Genomic DNA, 22,029 nt, shown 5'->3' with positions numbered 1-22,029 from the left:
TCCGTCACACACATACACACACACACAAACACACACACACACAAAGTAGGCATTCAAATAAAAGAGCAATAACACATATCCTAAAGAAATTTGAAGACAGAAATAATAAAGAAGAGAAATCTGTGGACCAGAAAATAAAGAAAAACTGGAGATAACCGACAAACACAAAACTGGCTCTTAGAGGAAAATGCAATAAAATGGGTAGACGTCTGGCAAGACTGATGAAGAAAGCAATGAGAAAAGCAGCAATTCAACGCCATTAGGAAAGGCGAGGTGACAGGCACTACAGATGGAGGCCAAAGAGAAGCTCACGTGACTCAGGGAAGCGGAGCGGGGGCACACAGCTGGCGGGGCTGGGTGTCCTTTGCCACTGTCATTAAGCCTGCAGTGTTGTCACGAGGCTGCACGGATGGATCACCAGAACAGGAGAGAGTCCAGAAACAGACTGGAAATGGAATCGGAAAATAAGGGGCATAGCAAAAACATTGGAGGGGAAAATATTGAATAAATGAGGCTTTTATCCGTACGAAAAGGACATATCCATTTAGCTTCTTGCCACTGCGCCTGTCCCTTCTGCCCATTTTATTTTTATTTATTTATTTACTTATTTATTTTTGAGACAGAGTCTCATTCTGTTGCCCAGGCTGGAGTACAGTGGTGTGACCTCGGCTGACTGCAACCTCTGCCTCCCAGGTTCAAGCAATTCTCCAGCCTCAGACTCCTGAGTAGATGGGATTCCAGGCACATGCCACCATGCCCGACTAATTTTTGTATTTTAGTAGAGATGAGGTTTTGCCATGTTGGTCAGGCTGCTCTCGAACTCCTGGCCTCAAGTGATCTGCCCATCTCAGCCTCCTAAAGCACTGGCATTGCAGGTTAGAGCCACCATGCCTGTCCTTTTTGCTCATTTTAAAATTGGGTTATCTTCTTGTTGAATCGTGAGAGTTCTTTATATATTCAGTTCCTTATATATATATTGACTTGTGATCTTTGTTTTTTTAAAAGTATAGGTGTTTATAGGTATACATTTCCCTCTGAACACTGCTTTTGCTGCATTCCATAAATTTTGATATGTTGTGTTTTTACTTCCATTTGTCTTAAAGCATTTTTTTCTTTTTTCTTTTCTTTTCTTTTTTTTTCTTTTTTGAAACAATCTCGCTCTGTTGCCCAGGCTGTAGTGCAGTGGCGCGATCTCTACTCACTGCAACCTCCACCTCCTGGGTTCAAGCAATTCTCCTACCTCAGCCTCCTGAGTAGGTGGGATTACAGGCATGCACCACCATGCCCGGTTAATTTTTATATTTTTAGTAGAGAAGGGGTTTCACTGTGTTGCATAGGCTGGTCTCGAACTCCTGGCCTCAAGTGATCCACATGCCTTGGCCTCTCAAAGTGCTGGAATTTCAGGCATGAGCCACTGCTCCCGGCCTGTCTCAAAGTATTTTATAATTTCTCTTGTGATTTCCTCTTTGACCCACTTGTTGTTTAAGACAGTATATTGTTTAATTTCCGCATATTTGTGAATATTCCAGTTTCTCTTCTTTTATTGACTTCTGGATTCATTCCATTGTGGTAGAGAAAATACTTTGTAGAATTTCAATCTTTTAAAATTTATTGAGACATATCTTGTTGATTTACATATGGTTTGTGTTGGAGAATGGTCCACGTGCACTTAAGAAGAATGTCTGCTGTATTATTATTATTTGAGACAGGGTCTCACTCTCTCTTCCAGGCTGGAGTGCAGTGGCACAATCATAGTCACTGCAGCCCCAAACTCCTGGGCTCAAATAATCCTCTGACTTCACTCTCTGAAGTAGTTGGGATTACAGGCATGCACTACTACCCCAGGCTAATTTTTAAAAATTTTTGTAGAGACAGAGTCTCACTACCTTGCCCAGGCTGGTCTTGAACTTCTGGGCTCAAACTATCCTCTCACCTCAGCCTCCCAAAGTGTTTGGATTACAGGTATAAGCTGCCACACTCAGCCTTATTGTTATTTGACTGGGTGTTGTATATATGTTTGTTACATCTGGTTGGTTTATAGAGTTGTTCGAGTCCTCTACTTCCTAACTGATCTTTTTTTTGCAATAAAACTTCTTTAATGGACTTGCTTTATGCCTTATTGAAAGTGGGATATTTAAGTTTCCTACTATTTTGTAGAACTATTTCTCCACCTTTCTGTCAATTTTCAATTTATATATTTTGGGGCTCCATTGTTAGGTGTGTATATGTTTATAATTATTATATCTTCTTGATGGATTGAAACTTTATCAATATATAATGTCTTCTTTGATCTCTTGTAACAATTTTTGGCTTAAAGTTTATTTTGCTTGATATTGATATAACCACCTCAGCTATCTTTTGGTTACTACTTGTGTGAAATATGTTTTTCTGTCCTCTTTCAACTGTTTGTGTATGGATCTAAAGTAAGTTTTTTGTAGACAGTATATCAATGTATTATTTAACCAATCCATTCTAGGCTGGGCACAGTGGCTTATGCCTGTAATCCCAGCATTTGGGAGGCTGAGGCGGGTGGATTACTTGAAGTCAGGAGTTTGAGACCAGCCTGGCCAACATGGAGAAACCCCATCTCTACAAAAATGCCAGGAGTGGTGGTGCACACCTGTAATCCCAGTTACTCAGGAGGCTGAGGCAGGAGACTGGCTTGAACCCGGGAGGCAGAGATGGCAGTGAACTGAGATGGTGCCATTACACTCCAGCCTGGGAGACAGAGTGAGACTCCATCTCAAAAAAAAAAAAAAAAGATCAAGATCATCCTGGCTAACATGGTGAAACTCCGTCTCTACTAAAAATACAAAAAATTAACTGGGTGTGGTAGCATGAGTCTGTAGTCCCAGCTACTCCGGAGGCTGAGGCAGGAGAATGGCATGAACCCAGGAAGCGGAGGTTGCAGTGAACCGAGATCACACCACTGCACTCCAGCCTGGTGACAGAGCAAGACTCCACCTCAAAAAAAAAAAAAAAAAAAAAAAAAAAAAGAGGATTTACAAACTAGAAGTACAACAATACTGGCTTTTATATTTATTTATGTGGTTACTTTTACCTGCGTTCTTTATTTTCTTCTATGGCTTAGAATTACTGTTTGTTATTCTCCATTTCAGTCCAAAGGATTTCCTTTAACATTCCTTACAGGGCAGATTGGCCAGCAATGAACTCAGTTGGCTTCTGTTTATTTATGAATGTCTTAATTTATCTTTCATTTACGAAGGCTAGCTTTTCTGAATGTAGGATTCTTGGTTGATAGTTAAAAAAAATAATTTCAGCACTTTAAATATGTTATCCCACTGCCTTCTGAACCCCATTGTTTTTGATGGGAAATTGGCTGTTAATCTGATTGAGGATCACTTATAGGTGACAAGTAACAGCTCTCAGGCAGCTTTCAGGATTGTCTTTGACTTTGCCTTTCAAAAGTTTGATTATATAATGTGTCTTGGTGGTGTTCTCTTTGAGTTGATCCTGAAATCACCTTTGCAAAATTGTGATTGAGACAGTGAAAGAGACTTAAACGAACTGACTCTATTTTGGTTTTAATCTTTAAGTTGTCCTTGTTCCTTCTTGGGCGTAGGTTGAACCAACTTTGGGAGGAAATTAGTTTATAGTTTACAGTTTAAAACAAAGACAATAATAGCTCTTTCCCAAAAGAAACTTCTTTCTTGTTTGGGGACTAGACTGTCTTTGTAGAACTAACAAATTAGCCACAAGATTAGAAATTCTGGTTTAGGAGTCATGTAGTTGGAGGCTACAAGATTCTGACCCTCCCTAAATTGTTCTTAAGATTAGTGCTTGAGATATTTTGCAGACCCTGTACCTTATGGATCAGTTGGTACCACCCAGATCGATAAAATTGGTTCATCTGATCTTGTGGCCCCCACCCAAGAACAATCAGTTCAAGAGAACAGCTTCATCGTCCCATGATTTTATTTCTTGCCTAACCAATCAGCACTCCTGGCTCACTGGCTTCCCCTGACTCACCAAGTTGTCCTTAAAAACTCTGATCCTCAAATGCTCCAGGAGACTAATTTGATCAATAACAAAACTCCAGTCTCCTGCACAGCCAGCTCTGTGTAAATTACTCTTTCTCAATTACAATTCCCCTGTCTTGATAAATCTACTCTGTCTAGGCAGTGGGCAAAGTGAACCCACTGGGTGGTTACAAATTTAGAGGCTCATCGGGATTGCCCTTGTAGCTACCTGCCAGCGATGGATCCAGAGGCTAGCCCAAGCATCTGCCTAGTTCTCTTGGACTAGGGGCTGACTTTGGTACTGTCTACTGGCGGGGTGCTGCCAACCCAATGTGCATGGATTTAATTGCAATGGAGAAATAGTCCTGGGGAGACATCCCCTAACTGTAGCCCTATCACAGGGTGTCTGTCTGTAGCTCCATGGTGGGGTATCTGTAGCCCATTGTGGGGTGTCTGGGTTGATGAGCATTCTAGATACCACCAATGCCCCCTTCCTTCTCCCGACTGGTTCTGTAGCCCCCTGGTGGGTTGTCTGTCTGTCTGTAGCCCCATTGTGGGGTGTCTGTCTCAGTTTGGCTCCTAGGGGGTCTCTGTTGGATCTCCATAACTAGTGGGAAGAATCTTGGTTGGGGAGACTTCTCCTCAGTCAAGAAGATTTTGGGGAGATTTCTCAGACAGAGAAAAGGAGGATAGTTTGGGAGGGATACTCTTGAGTTCTTTGTTGGGGATCTGGTTTGGAAGGCCTTCTGTCTGTCTTGTCTTTGTGTGTGTTTGTATATGTGGAGGGGATCTCAGAAGAAATTGCTGATGGAAGTCCAGCAGGCCTAACTCAGAGAATCCTCCTTATTTGTCTGGTCACCTTTGGTGAGCCCTGAAGAAAGCTCAATAGGCCTTTCTCAGGGTGACTATTGGCTCTTTGCCTTGCCCAGAGATCCCACTGTGAATTGTCATTTGGAGATCATCCCTCCCCACCTGGAATGGATCAAAGACAACAGGGACCATCTGGAGAAAGTTTGAGCTTTGCTAGGTTGATATTGCGTGCTGAATGGGGTGACTAGTGTCTGTTTTGTTTTGTGTATTTTGCTGGGATGGAAAATGTTCCTTCAGTTCCCCAATGCAGCCCATTGGGCAACATCTTGCAAAATTGATTATCTTTTGCCTATGGTTCCATAAAACAGAAAAGGGTGATTTTCTTTTGTAAAGTGGCTTGAACACCACAGCTATGGCACAGCGAGCAGGGTCATCAGAAGCTGCTCCATTCTTCTGGAAGCTGCAGAGAAAAGGAACCCAGAAATCTGGTATGCCAAAAAAGGATAAGAAATTCTTACCAGCCAAGTTTCTGGTCTCTCTTTCTCTGTCTGCATAAATGGTAAATGTCACTATTTGTCTCCTCTGCAAGAGTTTGATTAATAGAAAAATGGATTTGTGAGACTGGTCTTAGGCTGTAGCAAATCTGGTGTACTTTGTACTAAAAGTTTGTCTTTCTATATTCTGTAATGAAGAAAGGAGTATCACAGGATACAGTGTGGGTTTAGGACCCCTATAAGCCCATTTTTCAAGCCAACCCTGCAGTTGACTTGTAACAAACTATGCTATGGGTCCCTGAAAACAATACTCGGTAAGATTGGTCTTGTTTTGTGTCCTTAAGAGCTTAACCTTGTGAGGATACTTTCTCTTGGTTTCTGCCATCCAGAGGACAGGAATTTTGAAGTTCATGTCACAGCCCTAAGAATTATCTTGAGCAGTTAAAAGGCTTTGCAAACTCAAAATTGGCCTCTCTAGGCTCCTTTTGGGAAAAGCAATAGAAACTGCTCAATGCTGTATAGTTCAGTAACTAAGGGTTTATCTTTTGACAGTGGTGGCCTGGGTTCAGTTCTTGGCTTCTGGAATGATTCCTTTCTGGTTTGTTATGTGTGTAACTTTTCCATTTGAGGTTTTTATGGATAGCTTCTGATTTCTTCTCTTGAATTTTTCTTTCTCTGAACTACCTTAGGGAGATTCTAAATCTTGTAAAAAAGAAACTGCTTACCATGCCTTTGAAGCACCTGGGAGGTTGGTTACTTTTGGTAAAGTTCAAAAGCCAGAAATATTGACTGCGTGGATAAAGTCAGGTAATCAGAGACGTGAAAGGATTTTTTTAAAGACCACTATGGTTAAAAGTCAACTTTATTAAAAGTGCATAAGCAAGCTACAGGTATATTTAAAAGGCCTTTATGTTTTTCTTTTCATGGATCTTGTTTTGCTGGAAAAAGGTTTTTATTTTCTTTTCAGTCGACTGAATTATTTTTCTCCATTTTGTCTTACCACTATTAATGCACACATGAGAGGCCCTAAGATAACTTCTGGTAGCCTGAGATTCCTTGGGAAAAACAGAGGAGGTGCCATAGACCCCATTTTGGGAAAAAACCCTCTGTTTTCCTCATGAAACCCCAGGAATTAAAAGCAGATAGGTCCCCCTTAAAATCTAAGTCTCTGTTCTGTTTTGCATTGTGCTATCTAATGGTTTTGAGTCTTGGGGGTATCAAAAATTACTTTGAATTATAGGAGAGCTTGATATATAATAACTAGGTAAAAAATATACTTTAAGAAATGGCTAATGTCAGTTATGAAGACATACTTAGCTCTTTGCAAGCTTGGATCAGAGAAACATGCTCTTGGCCACCTGGAAGATATGGAAACATCCCCAACCCCACTGAGAGATGAGACTCCCATGGGAGATTGGCTGGTTACAAAATGGGCTGATTGGCTTTGGGTTTCCTTGCAATGACATGTGTGGTGGAAGCACTACACTGTCTTCTCCTGTAGTATTTCTCTCCTTTTTAGGGATCCAGGATACATACAGAATGGCACCCTAATTTGGGGGATCTGTCTCTCCCTTCCAGCTGTACCTCCTTATTAGGCCCCAGAAACTGCATGGTTTCCTGGCCCTGTTCCTCCACCCTAAAGCCAGTAATCCAATTAAGAAACTGGCAAATAAAAAATCTTACAAGTGCTGAATCTTCTATCTCTCTGTATTCATATGGGTTGTGTGTGTAATATTTACATAAAAAGAGCTCTGTTTAATTGGCTTAAAAAATAGATGCCGAAATCAAATATTTTGTCAGAAAAAGAGAAACTTTAATGCCTTTTGTTCACATGACTTTAATAATCTTTTGGAAATAAAGACAGTTTTAGAAATTATTGATAAAAACAAAAATGTCTTCAAAATGTAGACATTTGGTCTAAATTAAGGTCAGATATCAGATTTACTAAATGTTTTAAGGTCGTAAACTGTTTCTTTGACTTTTGAAAATTGTTTAATTTGCCTACTTTGGAAAGAGTCAGGCCTTATCTTCACTTCCGTCTGATGTCCTAGACTCCACACCTAGTACATAATTAAAATCACTTATCAGGTTTTCACCAAAAATAAACCTGCTAAGAGGTAACATTGTAACATGTAATTGAGACCACTGGAGAAACAGTTCTGCATGCAAGGTGTGTAAGGAAAGTAAAAGATTATAGGAAGGCATGGGAATATGGCTTTTATTAAAGAGAATGTGGCCAGACGCAGTGGCTCATGCCTGTAATCCCAGCACTTTGGGAGGCCGAGGCAGGTGGATCACAAGGTCAAGAGATCGAGACCATCCTGGCCAACATGGTGAAACCCTGTCTCTACTAAAAATACAAAAATTAGCTGGACGTGATGGCACATGCCTGTAGTCCCAGCTACTCAGGAGGCTAAGGCAGGAGAATCGCCTGAATCTAGGATATGGAGGTTGCAGTGAGCCAAGACTGCACCACTGCACTCCAGCCTGGTGACAGAGCGAGACTCCATCTCAAAAACAAAACAAAACAAAAAAGGAATATAATTTTGTCTAGTTCAGAGGGTTTAAAGATTATCTTAACCTAAAAGAGTAATGGGACAAAACTGGAGGGTTAAACAAAGTGAAAAGGGCTTATGAAGGGTTGGTCTTGTAAAAAAAAGTTCTGTGGGTATGAGCAAGTTGGCTAATATTGGAAGGGGATTATTTAATTTTTTTTTCTGTTGGTTGAACATTAAAATAAAAGCACACAAATACAGGGCCAGAATCGGAGCCCAGGTGTCCGAATAACAGGGTTTTCTTAGAAAACTGATCTACTGTTTAATGAAAAAGTATAAAGTGTTCAAAAAAGTTTATGAAAATCTTACCTTATGGTCAAACTAATTAAAACTGAATACATTTATAAATTTTTATTGTAAAACCAGCCTTAGCATTAAAAATGCACTAATACAAAAATTAAATTTGGTTTTCTCTTTTGAAAAAGATTTTTATGTAATAGTAAAAGAAAATGAAAGGGTTTTGTTTGCCCCTTTGGGTAAACTACAGGGAAAAAGGGGAGGAGAGAGAAGATACGATTCAGTTCACCTCATGCTATCGCCATTGGGTCTTCTTGTTTGGAAAGCTATGTCTCCTCTGTCAGAGTAAAGGGTTTCTTCTTTCTAAAATTTTGAAGTTATCGTTTTGGTCAAATGAATGACTTATGGTGACCTGGGATTCTATTTTGTGATATCCACAAAATAAATCTTTGATATTTGACAAACTTTCCAAAATCAAATTATAAATTATAATTTGATTATAATTATGTCTCTTTCTAACCTAATCTTTTAGATATTAGGTCCTCTAATGTCCAAAAATGACATCTGGCTTATGTGGTATAAAAATCATACAGGAAGCATTGTCAAATATGAAATGGTGTTTGGCTTTCTTTGGGCTGTATTTCTATAAATATGTTATTAGTATGTGTTCCAAAATTATGAGAAACTCCTATAATTCTGATATGATTGAGTGTATGCTATTAATATAATAGTTACAATTTTTATGTAAAATTGTTGTATGCCACAGAAGTAACCAAAATTCCTAGTCAACTGTGGCTTTAATAATGGCTGTCCTAAGACTTGTTGTCATCCACAGACAATTGTTGTCTTGTTTGATGCTCTTCAAAAGGTGGTTTATAATCAGCTCTAGAACTTTGACATGTGCTCTTGAATTCAGGTTTCCAATAACTTTGGAGAATGTGACATTAGAATAGAGGAAATAACTTCCAGGACTCTCATGGGGAGCTGAAATGTTCATAAATATCAAACAGAACAGGAGTTAATGAAATTGATTGAACTAATAGAAAACTGAGTAATCTTTTTTTTTTCTTTTGAAATGGAGTTTTGCTCTTGTCTCCCAGGCTGGAGTGTTGTGACATGATCTTGGCTCACTGCAACCTCTGCCTCTTGCGTTGAAGTGGTTCTCCTGCCTCGGCCTCCCAAGTAGCTGGGATTACAGGTGCTCACCACCATGCCCATCTAATGTTTGTATTTTTAGTAGAGATGGGGTTTCACCATGTTGGCCAGGCTGGTCTCGAACTCCTGGCCTAAGGTGATCCACCCACCTTGGCCTCCCAAAGTACTGGGATTACAGTTGTGAGCCATCACGCCTAGCCCAGTAATCATTTTTATTAACTTTTTTGCTTAAAACATTGCTGATCCTTTTTGTTTTCCAGACCGAAGAAAACTTTTCTTTTATGCTACTTACAGCTTTTAACAGTTGAATAAAATATACTCCTGTGAAAAAATTTGGAGTATATTTGTTTCTCCCTACCTGATTTTTCCAGAATTTGGAAACTATTTGTGAATATTCTCAACATATGGCAGTACAGTTATTTGCATAAGTACAATGAGAATCTGTTTTCTTTTGTAACAGGACACAATGGGAGAAACTGGTTATTTTACCAAGGCTTTGACTAGAATGACATGCTTTCTTTAAAGAATCAAAGTTGGCCGGGCGAGGTGGCTCATGCCTGTAATCCCAGCACTTTGGGAGGCTGAGGCAGGCGGATCACCTGAGGTCAGGAGTTTGAGACCAGCCTGGCTAACATGGCGAAACCCCATCTCTACTAAAAAAAAAAAAATCCAAAAATTAGCTGGCCGTGGTGACAGGCACCTGTAATCCCAGCAACTCTGGAGGCTGAGGCAGGAGAATCACTTGAACCTGGGAGGTAGAGGTCACAGTGAGCCGAGATCGTGCCATTGCACTCTAGCCTGGGGAACAAGAGTGAAACTCCATCTCAGAAAAAAAAAAAAGGAGAATCAAAGTTGAGTTATTGAGCTAATAAAAGCCCCTTGGGAAATCTGGCTTTATACTTTGTCTACACAGTCCCTGTTCAAAGTTCCTGACCTGTGGTAAGTAAAGAATGTCACTTTCTAACAGTCTCAGGAGCCCCAAGTTACCTTGAGACCTCAAGAGGACAGAAATTTACCCAACTCATAGGTATTTGAGTGTACAAACCCATGGCTGGGCTCAGCTGTAAAAAAGTCTTATTTGAGATTCCTTACAGAACAGAGTTCCATCAAAGCTAATTTTAAAAGCCTATGTGAAAAATAGTTATTCTTGGTGTGCTTTGTGCAAATAATCAGGTCAAGTATAATAAGACTAAAGTTTATTTTGTAAACAAATCGTTCTATCATGATTTGTTTTTAATAAAAATGGGGACTGAAGAGAGAAAAATTATGCTTCAAAAGAAAAGCTATAATATACCTGTTGTTAGCTGTTCTTGAGTTTTTCTGCAGTTTGGACAAAATCCTAAATTATTTGTGGGCTACAAGTCTCCAAACTAATGCTTTCAAATCTTTACTTTTAAAACTGGGAATTACACTCCTTACTAGCTCCCTTTTGCCTTCCGCTTTGAGTGGAAGCAGTCTGAGGCCTAACCAGAAGCCCTGCAGATGGAGGTGCCATGCTTCTCATACAGCTTGCAGAACTGTGAACCAAACATCTTTTGTTTATAAATTACTAAGTCTCAAGTATTCTGTGAAGGCAACACAATAGACTAGGACAGTATCAGAACTGGTCCTAGTGAGGTCCTTGTGAGACCTCTATAGCATGTGCTTCCTTTTAAGTTAGATTTAGTCTGCCATGACTGTGAGAATATTTGAACTACATTGATGAGCTTGGAATTACAATATTATATAAATTGCATTGTCTTGAAAACTAATGGTATTTCCTGAAATGACTCATCCCTGAACTCGATGAAGAGCTTTATTTTTTTTCTTGCCACGCTCTGTAACTTTGCAGTATAAGAAGTTAACCTAGGCTTGGCTAGTCGCCCACCCCTGTAATCGCAGCACTTTGGGAGGCTGAGGTGGGAAGGCTGCTTGAGCCCAGGAGTTCAAGAGTAGCCTGGGCAACATGGTGAAACCCCATCCTTACAAAAGAATATAAAAATCATCCAGGCATGGTGGTGCATGCCTGTGGTCCCAGCTACTGCAGAGGCTGATATGGGAGGATCACTTGAACCCAGGCAATTGAGACTGCAGTGAGCCAAGATCGTGCCACTGCACTCCATCTTGGGTGACAGGTTAAGACCCTGTCTCAAAAAAAAAAAAGAAGAAGAAGAAGAAGAAGAAGAAAGAAGAAGTAGTTACCTATGTTTGTAATCAAATAGGGCACTAGGGCAGGTGCCCAGACACTGCAGGGTAAGGCCTAATGGAATTATGGCTCCGGGCTGGGTGCAGTGGCTCATGCCTGTAATCCCAGCACTTTGGGAGGCCAAGGTGGGTGGATCACCTGAGGTCAGGAGTTTGAGACCAGCCTGGCCAACATGGTGAAACCCCATCTCTACTAAAAATACAAAAAATTAGCTGGGTGTGGTGGTGCACACCTGTAATCCCAGCTACTACAGAGGCTGAGGCGGGAGAATTGCTTGAACCTGGGAGGCAGAGGTTGCAGTGAGCCAAGATTGCACCACTGCACTCCAGTCTGGGTGACAGAGTGAGAATCTGTCTCCAAAAAAAAAAAAAAAAAAAGGAATTATAACTCCAGGACAGGTGTAACCCACCTTCCCTGTAAGGACAAAGGAAAGAGGGGCATTTGGCTGGAGCTATTATGAGGCCATCACTGGCCAGTGCCCAATTCTGGTACATGCCACAACAAGGTGATCTGGGGACCAGGTAACCATCCCTAGGTAATCCTGGTGTCCTCTCTGAAGGCTGCTGGGGAAGGAGCATAAAGCCTGCTGCTGCCTGGTCCTGCTCTTCACTGTGTCCCAGCTTCCACAGGGAAGGAGAAGGAGAACAGCTCTTAGGTCCCTATGGCAGGCTGGGATTTATGACTTATTAGACTTCACCTTACTTAGTGACACTGTTTAGGACTCTTGGACCACATCACTGATCTGGGAGAAGGCATGACCAGCATTGTTATCCCCATTTTGCAGATGAGGAAATTGAAGGACTGTGGTGACATTCCTGGCCACAGGTCACATCATTTGACGGGGCAGGGCTGAGACACAGGCTGCCAGCCAGCACTGTCCTCTGCTCCCTGGTGATTTACAGGCATTTATAGGTGCCAGGCTCACTGCCCAGAGGTGTTAATATAAACATGATCCTTATCTGGGTTCCACACAACTCTCCTACCTGGCCTCCCTACTCTACCCACTGAGACTTTTTCTTTTTTTCTTTTTTCTTTTTTTTTTTTTTTTTTTTGAGATAGATTCTGGCTCTGTCACCCAGGCTGGAGTGCAGTGGCATGATCTCGGCTCACTGCAAGCTCCGCCTCCCAGGTTCACGTCATTCTCCTGCCTCTGCCTCCCGAGTACCTGTGACTACAGGCGCCTGCTACCACGCCTGGCTAATTTTTTGTATTTTTAGTAGACATGGGGTTTCACCTTGTTATTCACTCTTATGATAACAAGACAGATGTTTCCAGTTCAGCCTCTGAATGATCATGGGCCAAGTCTCCACTTCAGCCTCTGATTGGTCTCAGGCCAATCCTTCATAGGGTTTAGCCAATTGGAGGAGGCCAGTTTTATCTCATGGCTGCTGAAAAAACCTGCAGGGACACTAAGACTAGCTTCACCCACTGCCATCACTCACCAGTCAGAGCTCCACCCACCATCATCCACCAGAGCTTCACCTGCTGCCATCACTCACCAGTCAGAGCTTTACCCATTGTCGTCACTCACCAATCAGAGCTTCACCCACCACGTTGCTCACCAATCAGAGCTTTACCTGCCTTCATCACTTACCAGTCAGAGCTTCACCCACCGCCATCGCTCACCAATCAGAGCTTCACCCACCGCCATCACTCACCAATCAGAGCTTCACCCACCGCCATCACTCACCAATCAGAGCTTCGCCACTGCCACCACTCACCAATCAGAGCTTCACCCGCTACCATCACTCACCAGTCAGAGCTTCACCTGCTGAAGGGGTGGCCAGCTGCTCCACAACCTGTGGGTGTTTCTCCTCAGGTGGGATGAGAGACTGTGTAAAGAAATAAGACACAGAGACAAAATATAGAGAAAGAAAAGTGGGCCCAGGGGACCGGTGTGCAGCACATGGAGAACTCGCACTGGCACTGGCCTCTGAGTTCCCTCAGTATTTGTTGATCACTATCTCTACCATCTCGGAGAGGGGGATGTGGCAGGACTATAGAGTAATGGTGGGGAGAGGGTCAGCAGGAAAACATGTGAGCAAAGATCTCTGTGTCGTAAATAAGTTTAAGGAAAGGTGCTGTGCCTTGATGTGCACATAGGCCAGATTTATGTTTGACTTTACACAAACATCTCAGTGCAGTAAAGAGCAGTATTCCCGCCAGCATGTCTCACCTCCAGCCATAAGGTGGTTTTCTCCTGTCTCAGTAAGTAGAACGTACAATCAGGTTTTACATCAAGACATTCCATTCCCAGGGACGAGCAGGAGACAGATGCCTTCCTCTTATCTCAACTGCAAAGAGGCCTTCCTCTTTTACTAATCCTCCTCAGCACAGACCCTTTATGGGTGTCAGGCTGGGGGATGGTCAGGTCTTTCCCTTCCCACGAGGCCATATCTCAGGCTATCACATGGGGAGAAACCTTGGACAATACCTGGCTTTCCTAGGCAGAGGTCCCTGTGGCCTTCCGCAGTGTATTGTGTCACTGAGTACTCAAGATTAGAAAATGGTGATGACTTTTACTAAGCATACTGCCTTTAAGCACTTTTTTGACAAAGCACATCCTGCACAGCCCTAAATCCATTAAACCTTGAGTCAACACAGCACATGTCTCTGCGAGCACAGGGTTGGGGCTAGGGTTACAGATTAACAGCATCTCAAGGCAGAAGAATTTCTCTTAGTACAGAACAAAACGGAGTCTCTTATGTCCACTTCTTTCTACATAGACACAGTAACAGTCTGATCTCTCTTTCTTTTCCCCCCATTTCCCCCTTTTCTTTTCGACAAAACCGCCATCGTCATCATGGCCCATTCTCGATGGTCGCTGTCTCTTCGGAGCTGCTGGGTACACCTGCAGACTAGCAACAGACAGAACAGGCACACAAGGATTAATATGGAATTTACACTAGTAGTGCTTCCGATGGTCTTAACCTAAGTGACAGGGTTAAGATTTGCGAGGCCATCAGCAACTCCTGCGATTGCCTCAATTCCTGGTACCAAATTTAAATGGGCTTTTGATGCTTCAAAAATTTGTTCTTTTAATTTGGAAAAGTCTAAAGTGAGATTATTTTTTCTTCCCAGTAGATGGCGTCTAACCATGTCCCAGTGATGCTCAGACTCATTATAAACTCAGGGTGTAATACAAAAATCTGTCATATTCCAGTCACACTGTAACTGGAAATGATGTTCTAAGCTCATGAGTCTATCTCCCATCCAAATGACAGTTTGTCTAAGATCATTAATTTGATTTGCCAATTTTTGATCAATACCAGATTGTGAATTCCACAATCTTGTAGAACTCGTTTGCCAATCGTTAACATAGTTTACTGTCTGCACAGAAGAGTGCAATGCAACTCCTGCCACAGTGGCCGCAGCTGTGACTGCAATTAATCCCATAATCACTGCAATTAAAGTAAAAATGAATCTTTTGGATCTATTTAGAATTCCTTTTACTACTTCAGTCAAAATATGGATGGATGGCGAGGCCTTCCACGGTCAGTCCATGGATACAGGGATCCACACACCTTCTCTTGCCCTCACTAGCAGAATACAGTGCTGCCAATTAAAAGTCGAATCAATGGGAGGAAACAATCTGCAGTTTTCACAGGTTATAGTTTGGGAGTCTGGTTTAATAACTATATTTCCTACAACTAGCATATAAGGGGGCTTTACACAACTTTGCTAAGGAACTGTTAGACAGGAATTTAGGTCGACAGTATAAAATGGCTTATGATCTCTTGTTTCTATAGCTTGATATCCAGACCAAATTCTAATGTGGTATGAGGCCACAGTAAGCCTCCATAATGCTGGATGTTCAGGGCCAGAAACAGGACTTATTATTTTTGGTCTTGGAGTAGAGATTCCTTTTTCTCCCCATTCCCAAGGGTAGAAAGACTGTAATTTTTTGTGCTTATGTTTGTCTAAACTTTCTGTTAAGTCACTATCAACAGTTGGACTCACTTGTGCACTGGGACACGACTGAGTTTGTCCTGTGCAATTGCAGTAGAATTGACCTCGAGGTGCCCAATCTATAATAGTTCCGAATTCATCATTTTGTAATATCACCGCAGTATCAGCCACACATTCTTCCCAAACTAAAACTTCTGTGCCTTTTGATCCTTTGGGAATTTCCTTGGGACAAGGTTTCCCTTTAGGCCCAAATTTTAATGATCTTTGATAAGAAAATTCCTGTAAATAATTTACCTCTGACCTGAGTGACATTCCACTTACCATGTGATAAGTAAATCTATTGGTGGTACTGACAGTAGGTACTTCTACCAACCAATTTTGGATCGCAGGCATTAAACATCCTGGTGCTCCCCCCAGGCAAATAGGAGGATAATGATACCCAGTGGAAATATTCATCATCATTTCTTCTTCCTCAGGTTTGGCAGAGCAACGATCATCTGTGGGGCCAGGTACCCATACACTATTATTAACATATATTTCAACAGGATTATCCATCCATGTGACTGCTCGAATTAAGGGCGGGAAAGGCGCATAGGCCCCGTAAGTATAATTAGCTGCAGCTGCTCCTGCAGGCATGGGGAGACTTACCACCATTGATACAATCATCAAAGCTGCAAGCAGCATATTCTCTGGAGTTTATGTCACCTTTGTGTTCTCTAGGCTTTTTTAGCTAACTGTGTCAGCTTCTTTAATTGTGCCCAAGTCAGCGGCTCCACTTTCTTGGTGGATGGCAACTTCATCTGTTCTTCTGACATCACCATTTTGTTCATCTTGTGAGTCGATGGTGCTCGATTGCAGTGTTTCCATCTCCGTGGAGGCGCTGTTCTTTGCATCTCTGATGGGTTCATTGTAGAACTTCAAATGTCTAGTGAGTATCCAAATAGGAAGCTGATTTTCTCCTGGTGAAACACAAGCAAAACCTCTCCCCCACATTACCGCTTTCCCTATTTCCTATGTCTTATTTTTGTTGTCTTTCCACCAAATCAGTCTTCCTTCATGTGGGCTGTTCTTTTTTCCCAGTAAGATGTTGTTCTGCAGAAGTAGTAGTCTGATTTCTATAAATGTTTAAAAATTTTAAAGTATAGAGTGCTAGATTAAGTTGCATCTGAGGAGTGGTACATCCTTACTGTCTCCCCCTTCTTTTTGTTTAACTAATTGAGTTTTGAGTGTTCTATTAGTTCTTTCAACTATGGCCTGTCCTTGGGAATTATAGGGAATTTTTGTTGTTGTGTAATTTTCCACTGATTTAAGAATTTTTGGAAAGCTTTACTGCAGTATCCTGGTCCATTGTCAGTTTTAATTTTTTCTGGAACTCCCATTACAGCAAAACAAGATAATAAATGTTTTTTTAACATGGGAAGTACTTTCCCCTGTCTGGCAGGTTGCCCATATGAAATGTGAATCAGTATCAACTGTTATATGGACACATGATAATCTTCCAAATGAAGGTATATGTGTGGCATCTATTTGCATAATGCATTAGGACACAGACCTCTGGGATTAACTCCTGCCTCTTGAGTGGGCAGGTGTAGGACTTGACACTGGGTGTGATGTTGTACAATATCTTTTGCCTGTTTCTATGTGACATCAAATTTGTTTTTTAAATCCTGCTGCATTTACATGAGTCAAAGCATGAAGTCCTTGTGCTTTTATGAATGCAGATGTTACCAGTAAGTCAGCTTGTTCATTTGCTTTAGTTAAAGACCCTGGTAAATTAGTGTGTGCTCGAATATGAGTAATACAAATAGGGAAATTTCTTTTTCTTACAGTTTGTTGTAATAAATTGAACAGCTGGTTTAACTGATCATCCATGCTATATTTAATTAGAGCTGTCGCAACATCCCTTGTAGCCTGTACTACATATGCAGAATCTGATACAATATTAATAGGTTTATTAAAATCTTGTAACACTGCAACGACTGCAACCAACTCTGCTCTTTGAGCCAATTGATATTGAGTTTTGATGACTCACTCTTTTGGTTGCCTTTCCATTGCTGGAACCATCAGTAAACACTGTCAGAGCATTTTCTAAAGGTTTGTGTCTGGTAATTTTAGGTAAAATCCAAGTAGTCAATTTTAAAAACTGGAAGATTTTTGGTTTTGGGTAATTATTATCAATAATTCCCACAAAATTAGCAAGACCAATCTGCCATGCACCAAAATTGATAAAGGCTTGTCTAACTTGTTCCTTGTTTAAAGGAACAACTATTTTGTCTGGGTCATTTCCACACGATCTTATTATTTGTAATCTCGCCTGCCCAATTAAGGTAGCTATTTCATCCAAGTACAACGTAAAACTCTTAATTGTACTGTGAGGAAGGAATGACCACTCCACAAGATCAGTATTTTGAACAATGATGCCTGTTGGAGAATATGCAGTAGGGAAAATCAAAAGTTGGAGTGGGGCTAAGGGCTCTATCCTATTTATTTGTGCTGACTGAATTTTTTCTTCCACTAATTTAATTTCTTTTGTTGCCTCTGGGGTTAATATTCTTTTACTGTTTAAGTCTTCTGGGTCTCCTGTTAAGATAGAGAACAAATTTGACATGGCATAAGTAGGAATGCCTAGAGTTGGCCGAATCCAATTAATATCTCCTAGCAATTTTTGAAAGTCATTTAATGTTTTTAATGTGTCTTTTCTTATCTCTATTTTTTGTGGCTGAATTTTTCTATTTTCTGTCTGCATCCCTAAATAATGAAAAGGAGTAGAGGTTTGAATCTTATCAGATGCTATTGCCAGTCCTGCGTTGGCAACCTCTGCTTGTAGAAATGTATAACAGTCAATTAATCTGTCTCTCGTTTCTGCAGCACATAAAATATCATCAACGTAATGAATGATATAACAGTCTGAAAAGTTGTCTCTAACTGGTTGAAGAGCTTGACCTTCTGACAAATAGTTGGACCATTAAGCATTCTCTGAGGCAACACTTTCCATTGAAACCTGATGGCTGGTTCTTTATTATTTATGGCTGGTATAGTAAAGGCAAATTTTTCACAATCCTGCTCTGCCAGAGGAATGGTAAAAAAGCAATCCTTCAGATCAATTATAATTAAAGGCCAGTCTTTTGGGATCATGGCCGGAGAGGGCAACCCAGGTTGGAGAGGCCCCATGGGTTGAATTACAGCATTTACGGCTCTTTTAACATATGCCATCTGCTGGATTTTTTTTCTGAATTCCAAACACAGGAGAATTCCAAGGCGAGAATGAAGGCTCAATATGTCCCTTTTTAAATTGTTCCTTTGCTAATAAATGTAAAGCCTCAAGTTTTTGTTTTGGTAGTGGCCACTGATTTACCCATACTGGTTTTTCTGTTTTCCAAGTTAATGGAATGGGTTTAGGAGGCTCTACAGTAGCCGCCCCTAAAAAGGATACCCTATTCCTTTTCTTTCTTGATTTCTCTCAGTCTCATTTGGGACTTTAATGCCATTTTCATTTTTTCCTAGTCCCTTTCCTGGTACATATCCCATCTTAGTCATGATTTTTTGACTTGTGGGGCTGTATAATGGAGCAGGCATAGTGATTTCTGCACCCCATTGTTGTAATAAATCTCGACCCCACAGATTAACAGGAATTGAAGTCATCATTGGCCGAACAGTAATTTCTTGATTATCTGGCCCTAAATGATGTAAAGTCATAGTACTTTGATACACTTCTGAGGCTGTGCCTATGCTGACAAGTCCTGTAACAGCCTTTTGTTTAGGCCAATTTTTTGGCCACTGATTTAAAGCAATGATAGAGTCATCTGCTCGTGTCTACTAGTCTTTCAAACTGTTTTCCTTGAATAATGGCCTTACACACAGGTCTGCTCTCTCAGACCTGACTTGCCCAATATGCAGCCTTTCCTGTTGGATCAGTGCTTCCAAACCCTCCTGTTCTTTTTATCTCACTGTTTCCAACTTTAATATAAGGCAGGAGTAATAATTGAGCAATTCTGTCTCCTAAACTGGCACTTCAAGGAATTGAAGAGCTAATAACCAATTGAATTTTGACTTTGTAGTCTGAATCAACCACACCAGTATGAATTTGAACTCCCTTTAGATTTAGACTTGATCTTCCTAAGATTGGTCCTACAGTCCCCTCGGGCAGCGGGCCATATACCCCTGTGGGGATTTTTTGTGGGGGCTCCCCTGGAAGCAGAGAGACTGCTTGTATAGTATATAAATCTGCTGCACTGCCACTTTTGGCAGGGGACAATTGTTGTATTGTGGTAACTGGCTCATTCCCTGAGGCACTTGTGACAGTGAGAGTTGTTGTCTCTGAAAACCTTGAGGAACAAAGGGCTGAATTGGGAATGCCCCAGTTTGTTGCAGGGCCTGAGGCTGGCCCCTCTTCTCGTTTCTGACAATGGTTACCCATTTTTATCAAATTTAGAACAATATTTATTAGCCCAATGTTTTCCTTTTTTACATCTTGGACATAGGCCAGGTGGCTCTTTATCTGTTGTTGTAGTAGCTTGAGTTGTCATATTTTGTTTATTTGAGACTGCGCAATTCTTTTTTAGATGACCAATTTGACCACAATTATAACATTTTCCCCCAAATGTTCTAACTTGTCCTCCTAAAGCAACTCCCGTTATTGCTTGAGCCATAAGCATAGCTTTATGCATAGCTCCTCCAATTCCATCACAGGCTTTTACGTACTCTGAGATTACATCTGATCCTGCTGGAACATTTCCTTTCAATGGCTTAATGGCTGATTGACACTCAGGATTGGTGTTTTCATATGCCATCAACTCCACTATGACCTTACGGGCATTTTCATCGGTAATTGACTTTCGAGCAGCATCTTGGAGCCTTACCACAAAATCAGGGTACGGGCTCTTTAGAGCCTTGTCTTATTGTATTGAATGAGGGGCAGGCGGTTCCTGGATCTTGGATTTTTTTCCCAGGCTCTAAGGCAGATAGCTCTAACTTACTCAATGGCCTCCTTTTGCATTATTGCTTGTTGATTAGTAGTGCTCCAGTTTTGACCTGTTCCTAATAGTTGATCTGCATCTATGTTAACTGGAGGATTGGCAGCCCTATTTTTTCGGACCTGTTCTTGTGCCCCATCAATCCACCAAGTGTTAAATTGTAAAAATTGAGAGGGTGAGAGTGATGATTTGGCCAAAATCTCCCAATCATAAGGAATGAGTCTACTTCCATGAGCAATGGAATCTAATAATGTTCTTATATAAGGAGAGTTGGGTCCATTCTGTTTTACTCCCTCTTTCATATCTTTTAGCATTTTTATAGAAAAAGACTCATGTCTGGCCTCAGCTAGTGGAGGTGCTCCCTCTTGGGCCGCTTCTCCAGGTGGTATCAGCTCTAATATTACTGGGAACTGCCACCCCTCAATATCTCCTTGTTTTCTTGCTTTATTAATAATTTTATGTAATGCACCACCCTGTCCACTAGGTGATGCTGTAGGATTAAGTCTCATAATGGGCAGCTGGGGCTATAGCGCCCTGCCCTGTGGTGCTGGAAACATTCCCGGCTGTCCATACTGATTTTCTTGGGGCGGCCAATACCGAAGTTCAGCTGGCGGCCAGTATTGACAGGCTACTGGCGATTGGGTCTTATTTTCTACCGGCTGATATCGTGGATACTGTATTTGGATTGGCATCACCATGACAGAGACTCTATCTTTCTCTATTTGATATTCTCTTGGGGTTTGTACTTGTCTAACCTGCATTTGAGGTTGTAATGTTACAGGCATCTGAACCGCTGGAAGAGGAATTGGCCATCGTGGTTTAGACTCTGATGGCCCCACTAATTCTGGACATTTTTCTTCTAATTCTAATGTTTCAGGATATATTACCTCCTGTAATTGATTGTAGTCAACATTTTGCATTGACTGAGCCATTACAGACTCTGCTACGTATTTACAATGTGAACTTTCCATTCCTTTCTGGGATTCTATCCCCACCTCTTCTTCACAAACTATTACACAGCTTTCAGGGGCATCAGAAACTGAAACACTATCTTCTCCTGTTTTAAACGGTTCTAAAGCTGCTTTAATAATGGCCCAAACATTCCATACTGTAAGTTGGATGATTTTACCCTCCCTACTTGCTTGTTTTAATTCTTTGACAATTTTTTCCCAATCTTCTAGATCTAAAGTTCCCTGTTCTGGAAACCATGGGCAGAATTGTTCTATTGTTTGGAATAGCATGATTAGATTTTCTGTAGAGACTCTAACTCCCCCTCTTCTTAAAAGAATTTTAATAAAGCTGAGATAAGAGGCATATTTACTTTCAGTTTGTCCTATTGTTAACTTAGGTTCTTCTGAGGGCACAAGCTTATAGCAAGGCTGACCGTAGACGTACTTGGGAATCTCTTGTCAACTTGTCCTCAATAACCATGCTCTAGCGTACCTTCACCCTAGAGAAAAGCCCCACGTTGGGCGCCATATGAAGGGGTGGCCAGCCCCTCCACAACCTGTGGGTGTTTCTCATCAGGTGGGATGAGAGACTGTGAAAAGAAATAAGACACAGAGACAAAGTATAGAGAAAGAAAAGTGGGCCCAGGGGACCAGTGCTCAGCATATGGAGGACCCACGCTGGCACTGGTCTCTGAGTTCCCTCAGTATTTGTTGATCACTATCTCTACCATCTCGGAGAGGGGGATGTGGCAGGACTATAGGGTAATGGTGGGGAGAGGGT

Source organism: Pongo pygmaeus, chromosome 13 (genome assembly GCF_028885625.2).
Source record: "Pongo pygmaeus isolate AG05252 chromosome 13, NHGRI_mPonPyg2-v2.0_pri, whole genome shotgun sequence".
NCBI classification, from domain to species: domain Eukaryota; kingdom Metazoa; phylum Chordata; class Mammalia; order Primates; family Hominidae; genus Pongo; species Pongo pygmaeus.
This window is presented reverse-complemented; position numbering follows the sequence as displayed.